Source organism: Saccostrea cucullata, unplaced genomic scaffold, assembly GCF_032062105.1.
Source record: "Saccostrea cucullata isolate Sc308-1 unplaced genomic scaffold, CSIRO_AGI_Scuc_v1 ctg2440, whole genome shotgun sequence".
Lineage (NCBI taxonomy): Eukaryota > Metazoa > Mollusca > Bivalvia > Ostreida > Ostreidae > Saccostrea > Saccostrea cuccullata.
In genome coordinates this window covers 27,431-37,763 of record NW_026935901.1, presented here as the reverse complement: position 1 = coordinate 37,763, position 10,333 = coordinate 27,431, and positions in this window count along the sequence as shown.

Sequence of the window (10,333 nt, the reverse complement as noted above, 5' to 3'; positions counted from 1 at the left end):
AACATTAGACCGATGTTGGCAAATGACGTTGGCCCAGTGTCATTTTGCTCCTTGGCCCATTGTTGGCCCGATATATTGGACCAACATTGGGCCAATGTGTATAAACATTTAATTGTTACAAATATGTATATTAACAGATCTGATCGTCTCTACAATCAGAAATAAATCTACGACCAATCCTACTTTAAAATACAAGCTAGGTAAAATAAACATAAAATTCTTATGATTTATCAAATCAAAATAAATTATCAGTGATTAAATTCATTGTTTCTATACAAGAAAAATAAATGAAAGTATAAAAGAAAACAATAAATAATTTGCCCCTTATTTAGCTTGAAATTTGTGTCTAGTAGAATACATTTCCGAAGTCTACCACTTATTTTACTTATATACACTTAAACGTCGAGTACATGATCAAACATTTTGAAAATGTTGAACATGTTGTTCAGTTAAAACAAAATTTATTCAGTACTAAACATAAATTGGGTTCTTTCATTTAAAATTTGTTCAGTGTAACGACAAATTTTCAATACATTTTTTTATATGGGGCAACATTGGATCAAATGTTGTGATGATGATGATCAAGCGTATAAATATTATGCATAAATGCCTTCATCACGCAAGCTAATCACTTAATCACACCAAGAAACAAAAAAAAAGACAGTTATTCCTAATTGACAGCTTAAACATATAGTGATATACTTGTAAATTTAATCGTATGTTTACTCTTTACTGAGAAAAGTAACAAATGTATGAAGTAACAAATACTACAATTTTAGTGCTACTGGAGATTCTAAAAAGACATTGAAAACACAATCAAAGAATAGCTAAGGTATGCCAACGACAGGGATGGGTGAGGAAGAAACGGACAAAGAAGAAAAGAAAAGAAGGGAGTGGAGGAGACTTGGGAGAGAGAGAGAGGAGACTTAGTAGAGGGACCAGATGGAAAGTGACAGTGCCTAACTTCTTTCTGTAATATAGTGTGACATACCTGTAGTTTCCCTTTTCCGTGTCTGTTTGTCGGTTACAAGCACGATGCAGATGCCAGAAACATTTTTTTGTGTAAGTAAACAAAATGACGGGATTCATTTTAGTATTATTTTAAGAACAGGAGGGCTTTGTTTATTTGTTAGACGTGCTTATTGATACCTGTAATTTACTGAACTTGTGCATAAATTTACATCAGAGAGGGAGTATACAGTCATGTAACCCTACATGTATCGCTTGAAGTGAGCATCAACTTTTAGTTCTTTATTAATGTTTTCTTCATGCACTGAGCAATAAAATTATAGTATGTCATAATTAAATTTTATATTTGGATTTCCTTTTCCTCAGTTTTTTTTAATAAATGTAGAGCTACTTACAATGCAATACTTGTTGATGGCAATTCTATGAGATATTGAGAATATGTATCAAACTATTAATCTAGCATATATAGCATATATAGATAGTATTAAAGGGCTTTTACCATTAAACTGTACTACAAAACTATTATAACCTTATTGTATATATTTGTTTGTCAATTTTGAGGACAAGTGGCCAACCAGTGAAGAGCAAATGAGTTGTCATGATGGAGAGCCAATAAGATACAAACCAACGTTGGCCCAAACACGATGTTTTCCTAATATTGAAAGAATAAGTGGCCCAACAATGGCTCAATGATATCCGTTCGTTGGTCCAACAATAAGCCAACAAGTTGGTTTGATTAAGGGCCGATGAGCAAATTACCGTTGGCCCAACATTAATTGCTTACAATGGCCCAACTGTACAAAAATGACGTTTGTCCAACATTGAAAAAATACACTGGCCCAACAATGGCTCAATATTAACTGTTATATTGGCCCAACAATAAGCCAACACGTTGGTTTGATTAAGGGCCGATGAGTAAATTACCGTTGGCCCAACATTAATTGCTTACAATGGCCCAATTGTACAAAAATGACGTTTGCCCAATATTGAAATAATACATTGGCTCAACATTGGCCCAATATTAACTGTTACATTGGCCCAACAATAAGCCAACAAGTTGGTTTGATTAAGGGCCGATGAGCAAATTACCGATGGCCCAATGTTGAATGCAAACGGTGGCCCAACATAAGGAGCATTGTTGGCCCAACAAAGGTCCAATATCATCCTGCTATCTGGGTTTATTCAATTATTTATTTTGGAAAGGGGGTGTCATATAGTAATTATATACTTAATAAAACTTTCAACCGTTTTATTGCACAGTTGCTAATATGCCTTAATAATATTGTTGAAGGGATAGCGACCCTCTGATAAGTCAGATAACTTTCAGAGTACAAAATAGTAATACTACTCATAGTTTTCTTAATCAGTTTCCTGAGACCTCTGAGTGGTCAATTTGATGAGATCAAACATGTGATGGAAACATTACTTTCTATTTCTTTTGCAAATTTCTTTGTGATTGTTTTATTATATTTAACAATAAAACATTTAAATCCAAAATCAAATGCTGTATAAACTGAATAAGTTGTATCTTTTTAAGTACCATTTTAAAAATGGTTTAATATTTCAAGTACTTAATACAGTATTTTAATTAGAATGACTTTTTTTTCACTTGAAGAATAATTTAGAAGAAAGATAACTCCTCATCACAGATATATTTTTTTCTTACAACCACATACAACATTGTGAATTTCTGACTTAGGAAACATCGCTCCATGATGTTTTCTAACATGATTTAAATACTGTAAACGTGGAAATTTTGACGATGTGCTAATTTTGACTATATTGACGATTTTTCTTTTCTCGTCAAAATTTACACTCGTCAAATTTCACATCATCTATATAGAGTCACAACATCGCTCCATGATGTTTTCTAACATGATTTAAATACGCAGTAGGTATAATAGTAAGTATTATACATATGCACCCCATATAATATATTAATGTTGTGGTAATAAATCGTTTCTCTTTCTATTCTCTGTGATTAATTTCTTCATTTCATGATCTACACATAAAAATCATTTCTGAAAAAATAAGCAGCGCTTTATACTTCAAACTATTTTCCATATGGTTCAAATGTTATCGTTGTTTATGAAAAACAATATTACAAATTTAAAACTTTCTAAGGTGAAATTTATAGCAGAGGGTCGGAACCCCTTTAAATGAAAACATAAAGTATATCACTACATGAAAAATAAATATATTGTAAACAGTAAGTGTTTAATTTACTTCTTATTTCGTATTTTGGCAAATTCGTACTGAATTCATATTTTTTATTGAATGTGTAAAATTCCTATATTTACCTTTTTTGGTTAGTTATAATTGTTAGTAATGATATACGGTAATGCGACTTTGTCAAGTCCGACCTCGTTATGGTCCGACAGTGTTATAGTCCAACACTATCATAGTCCAAATTATCTATCAGCAAAAAATAGGATTTGCCCCCTCAGCGAAAATCCGACGTTGAATCAATGTTGGCAATTCAACTCAAATTGAATTCAATGTTGATTCAACGTTAAATTTTCAACGTTGAAAAGTCAACGTTGAATCAACATTGTATCTAGATTTATCAACGTCTAAAGCCAACTTCAACTAATATTCAACGTTTAAACAACGTTGTGTGCCTGCTGGGAAAATACTTTATTAGTAAGCAAATTTTAAAAATAAAAAAAGATGATGGATCATTTGTTTCTACTCAGAAAGATATTTTAGAGGAAACAAAGTCTTTTTATGAAAGTTTATATAAAAAAAGGGAAAATGTTGAATCTGAAAATATTCATGAAAAATTAAAAAAACTATAAAGATATTCCCAAGTTAAGTAAAGAAGAATCAAATAGTCTTGAAGGTCCAGTGACAAATTCTGAAGTTTTTAATTTCTTAAAACAAATGAAAAATGAGAAGAGTCCTGGCCCTGATGGATTTACTTGCGAGTTTTTCAAATTTTTTTTGGAAAGATATAGGTTCTTTTATTACAAGAGCAATAAACAATTCATATGATCTAACACAATTTACAGAGTCAAATAAACTTGGAATTATAACTTGTATTCCAAAATCAGGAAAACCAAAACAGTTTTTAAAAAACTGGCGGCCAATTAGTCTACTAAATGTAGTTTATAAAATAGCTTCAGGTTGTATTGCTGAACGAATGAAAACAAAATTAGATACAATAATCAATAGAGATCAAACTGGATTTATAAAAGGAAGATTCATAGGGGAGAATATTAGATTAATATATGATTTGATGCATTATACAGAATTAAACCAAGTACCTGGTTTACTAATGCTTATAGACTTTGAAAAAGCATTTGATACAATTTCATGGAAAGAATGAGTGCACTTAAGACATCATTTGGAACCTTTTTGACCACCCATTTTAAGCATAACATTACAATATATCACTAAATTAATCTATAAATAATGTGCAAGCATATGCTTTTGATATTTATTTCTAGAATTTTTTGTCATAAATATTTCTATAATTACAGAAAATGTAATTGAAAAGAACATGTAAAAGCCTTAAATTCCGGAAATTTGAACGGGACCACTTTCGAATCTAAGGTATCCATAAATAGGCGGAGACATTTAAACCGCATGGTTGTGGAATGTAAGCATTAGCACATATGATTTTTTCGCATGGCGAATTGAAATGGAGAAGAGAGAGAGATCTTGTTGATTTCATGGTGCACAATTATTAAATGATTCTAATGATAAGGGATGGGGTAAATGTCTCGCTGTGCAGACCGTAATACATTCAGAGGCGACATAAGCCTCTACATGTACTTACTAATGACAATGTCAAAACCAGAATTCTTTCAAAACACCCATAATGAAAAGCATAAAGATAAATAAGAGACATATTATCTTCAAACCCTATTAAAATTTGCACAAAAATCTCCCATAGTTTGAAGTTGGAAGTACGATAGAAGTTGGAAGTACGAAAGAGACTTTAAAAACACAATGATATTTTCAATGAAAGCGTTAGCGTATCGATAAGCAGAAGGTCACGTGAGAAAGGTGATTATAATATCAATCGTTGTTGCTCAGTGACCGGTTAATTTAGTAGCTATCTCGACCCTAGTTTGGGGACATTTTTCTGAAAATTAGATATGAGCCGCAACTTGGCCAACATTGTCCTTTGGATATGTATAAGTTTAAGTTATAATACATATTCTGTGCAAATAAGAAAAATGGCCAAGTTGCGGCTCGATGTAAACAAAGTCGTTGAAAACTGGTATGCATATGAATAACAATAGAAATGAGACAAAACTGTTAGACCCCCGTCTCAAAAGCTAGTGTCGTTCGGCATTATTTAATACTTTTATGTACTATAATATACCAAAACCTGCTCTTAAGACATTGTTTAATACCTATAAAACATAAATTTAATGAATTTTGGAATTTTATTTTGCGCAAAACATCGGGATCCAACTCTCATAGCTTAAGTGCACTCATTCTTTATATATCAAACATTGGACTTTTTCAACTTTGGGCCCTCCATTAAACAAGAGGCCCACGGGCCTTATAGGTCACCTGAGCATTATGCAACAACTTTCCAGTTACAGTGTATTGAATTTGATTCATGTTTTAAGCCAGATGCTATATGGCATTCACGATTTTGAAAGGGCACCATTGATCATCATAACAATAAACTTAGCAGTTGCTTAGCTTGGTTACTGAATACCCATAAGCAGGGTAGGGGAACAAAAATGCACTCCAACTAATCAGTAATATTAATCAATAATCAGTAGTGCCCCTAACACTCTCACATAAACCCCTGACCCTAGGTTGCACAAATTTTTAAAAGGCACCCTTAAAATTGCCTATCAAAAAGTAAATAAATGTTTTATAAATACAAAGGACCAGATTTCAAACAATTAATTCATTTTCAGTATATAAGTAGAGCCCCCCACCCCCCACCCCCCACCCCTGACCCTGGGGCCTTGAAATTCACAATTCTGCAAGATTAGGGCCCTTGTTCATCATAACTATATAGGTAGTTCATCTGCTTCATACCCAGAGACAGAGAAGAAAATTTTCAAAGATTTAATGTACAATGTATTTTCACTATATAATCAATAGAGCCCCACCCTAACACCAGAACCCCAGACCCTGGGGCAATGAAATTCATAATTTTAGAAGAGGCATTCTTGCTCATCATAACTATGCACTTACTTAGAGTTATTAATACCTAGGAGCAGAGAAGAAGATTTTCAAAGAATTCATGTATTTTCACTATATAATCAATAAAGCCCCCCCCCCCCACCACCAGAACCATTGACGCCGGGGCCATAAAATTCACAATTTTTGTAGAGGCACTCTTGCTCATCATAACTATGCACTTAGTTAGTTTATTTAATACCTAGGAGCAGAGAAGAAGATTTTCAAAGAATTCATGTATTTTCACCATATGATCAATAGAGCCCCCCCCCCCCTCCCAACACCATAACCCTTGACGCCGGGGCCATAAAATTCACAATTTTGGTTGAGGCACTCTTGCTCATCATCACTATGCACTTAGTTAATTTATTTAATACCTAGGAGCAGAGAAGAAGATTTTCAAAGAATTCATGTAATTTCACTATATAATCAATAGAGCCCCCCCACACACACACTCCAGCACCCCTGACCCTCGGTCCATAAAATTCACAATCTTGGTTGAGGAACACTTGCTTATCATAACTATGTACTTAGTTAGTTTATTTAATACCTAGGAGCAGAGAAGAAGATTTTCAAAGAATTCATGTATTTTCACTTTATAAACAATAAAGTCCCCCCCCCCCCCCCACCAGAACCATTGATGCTGGGGCCATAAAATTCACAATTTTTGTAGAGGCACTCTTGCTCATCATAACTATGCACTTAGTTAGTTTATTTAATACCTAGGAGCAGAGAAGAAGATTTTCAAAGAATTCATGTAATTTCACTATATAATCAATAGAGCCCCCCCCCCCCCCCCCAACACCAGAACCCTTGACCCTGGGGCCATAAAAATTCACAATTTTGGTAGAGGCACTCTTGCTCATCATAATTATTTACTTACTTGGTTTATTTAATACCCAGGGGCAGAGAATAAGATTTTCAAAGAAATCATGTATTTTTACTATATAATCAATAGAGCCCCACCCTAACACCAGAATCCCTGACCCTGGGGCCATAAAATTCACAATTTTGGTAGAGGCACTATTGCTCATCTTAACTATGTACTTAGTTGGTTTATTTAATACCCAGAAGCAGAGAAGAAGATTTTCAAAGAAATAATGCATTTTCACTATATACTTATTTAGCCCCGCCCTAGCACTAGAACCCCTGACCCCAGGGCCATGAATTTCAGAATTTTGGTAGAGGACTCAATGCTGATTACAATCATGCAAATAGTTTGACTGCTTGATGTCCAGGAGTAAAGAAGAAGATTTTTAAAGATTGCATTAATTTTAGTGGTTTTGGCCCCACCCCTCAGGCCCCAGGGGGGCAGGGATCATGAAATTCACAATTTTCGTTCCCCTTCACCCATAGATGCTTTGTGCCAAATTTGGTTGAAATTGGTTCAGTGGTTGCAGAGAAGAAGCTGAAAATGTTCAAATGTTAACACACGACACACGACACACAACACACGACACACGACGGACGACGACGGACGAAAACGGATAGCAATAGGTCACCTGAGTTTACTCAGGTGACCTAAAAATGGATTGAGACTTTCTACAGTGGTATTAAATCGTGTGTAATACAAAATGGTATTATTTCAGACTATATATTTCCTCAAAGAGGCTGTAGACAAGGCGACCCAATTTCACCATATCTCTTTTTGTTATGAGCAGAAATACTTGGAATTCTTATTCGAAATAATAAAGACATTAAACGCATAACAATCGAAGGCAAAGAATATAAACTTTCACAATATAATATGCTGATGATACATCCCTTAAAATATTTCAGATGGTTCACCTACCTCAATGGATGGTATTTTACGAGAACTCGATTATTTTGCAAATATTTCGGGTTTAAAAATCAACTTCTTAAAAACAAAAATGGTTTGGATTGGAAGTAAGAAATATTCCAAGGAAGTTTTTCACCATTCCCGGTGGAAGCTTGATTGGGATAATTCAAACTTTGATTTGCTAGGAATAAAATTTTCAGTTAATCTGGAGGAAATGCTTGAATTAAATTACATGTTAAAATTAAATGATATTAAAAAACTCCTATGTAGTTGGAGTATGAGGAAACTTACCCCAGTTGGTAGATTAACAGTAATTAAAACTCTTATAATACCAAAACTAAATCATCTGATTCTTACACTACCAAATCCTAAACCTGAATTTCTAAAAATGTTTGAGACAGAGTTGTTTCTTTTTCTATGGAATAGTAAAATACATAAAATAAAGAAAAAATGTTATAATTCAGGACTATAAATATGGAGGGCTGAAAATGGTAGATTACACAGAATTTATTTCTGCACTTAAATCAAGTTGGGTTAGAAGACTCATTCATTCAGATGCAAAATGGGTAAAGTTGTTTAAAGCTGAACTAAAAACAGACATTGAAAACATGTGGATAAGGGGCTCAGATTACATTTTAAACTTAGCAAAGAATTTAACAAACAATTTTTGGAAAGAGGTCTTTAATTCCTGGGTAAGACTTATAAATATAAACCAAGAAAACAAACATGTGTTATTAGAACATATATGGAATAACACACATATAATGATTAATAGAAAATCTTTTTTCTGGAAATGCTATTTTGAGGAAGGCTTTGTCTTTTTAAATGACCTTTTCGATAATGATGGTAACTTTTTAAGCTTCAATACCATAGTAAACTTAAAAGTGAAAACAAATTTTGTTGAATATAATGGTCTTAAGAGGGCTATATTAAAAAGACTGAAGTATGCAGGAATAGAGGACATTAAAAGATTAAAGGTTATTGGACCAAATATTCCACATTCAACTTTCATTTTTTATAGAAGTAATAAAGGGTGTAAAGATATGTATAAAATATTTATAAATAACAAGAGAGAGCCAATCAGTTCTCTTTTAAAATGGAATGAAAATAATGTTTTCTTTGATGAAGCTGATTGGAATAAAATATTTGAACTTCCTTTCAAAGTTACTCACGAATCCAAATTTCACTGGCTCCAATTTCAAATATTACACAGAATTATTCCAACAAATTATTATCTTTTTAAATTGAAGCTGATTGACTCACCAGCCTGCACTTTTTGTTTAAGTGACTTAGAAACAATTGACCACTTGTTTGTAGAATGTTTCAAAGTAAAAGATTTATGGTGTAGGATTGAAGAATGGGTTTTTGACAAATTTGAGATGCATTGTAGTTTTGATAAAATATCAATACTTTTTGGTAAATATGAGAACAGGAATATTTGTAAATTACAAAACTTGATTATACTTACTGTAAAGCAATTTATTTTTGCAAGTAAATATAAAAGTATTCCAAAAGTAAGTATCGACATCCTAATAAAGAGGATTATAGAGAAAATTTTTATGGAAAAGGTGTTGTTATTACAAAGTTGCAAATATATGGAATATGAAAGGCAGTGGCAAAAAATCTGTGATGTACTTTGAAAAAAAAATCATTTGTTTTTATGGTAAAATGTTATTATATGCTGATTTTAAGGATTTACATTAGCTAATTATAAACATTTGAATGCATTTTTCTACTACTGCTGACCCCCCCCCTTTTTTTAAATAAAATAAAATAACTTTCACGTATACAAGTAAACTTTGTACTGCTGTAAAGTAATGAAATTATGAAGACATTTACCGTGTATATGTGTTTATATGCTTTGCTTATATATATATGTATAGTCTGCCTTGTGTACTTGTGAAAGTCAATTAAAAAAAAAAGTTAAATTATTTGCATTATTTAAATATTTTTCACATTAAAATTGAAACATTTTAACATGTTCAAAATAAATAGGATCTATTTTACGTCTCTGATAAGATCAGGATCAAACAAGAGACGATAACCTGAAATCAAAAATTAAAATAACTCCTAAAATAGGGGAAAACCTAGGAATCTAAGTAGAAAAACATTCAAAAAGTATAGTTTAATTGCATTAGATTATTAAATTTTACAAGCGTACTCTAAAGTACACTATCATACTAGCGTACTCTGTTTAGTAGGACGTACCGCAGAATGCACGAGCCGAGCATGCGTATTCCAGGATTTGGACTAACGTAGTTGCTAGCACTCGAGAGCGCTAGCAATAAAAGTAACACTCTCAAGAATTTTCTTTGAAAAAAATAATGAAATTTAATTATAACTAGATATCATTGAGATGGTGGCCATCTCAAAGGGCCCCGCGTTCAACAATGAACATGAAAATGTAAGGTCGTTTAAAAGGGATTTTTT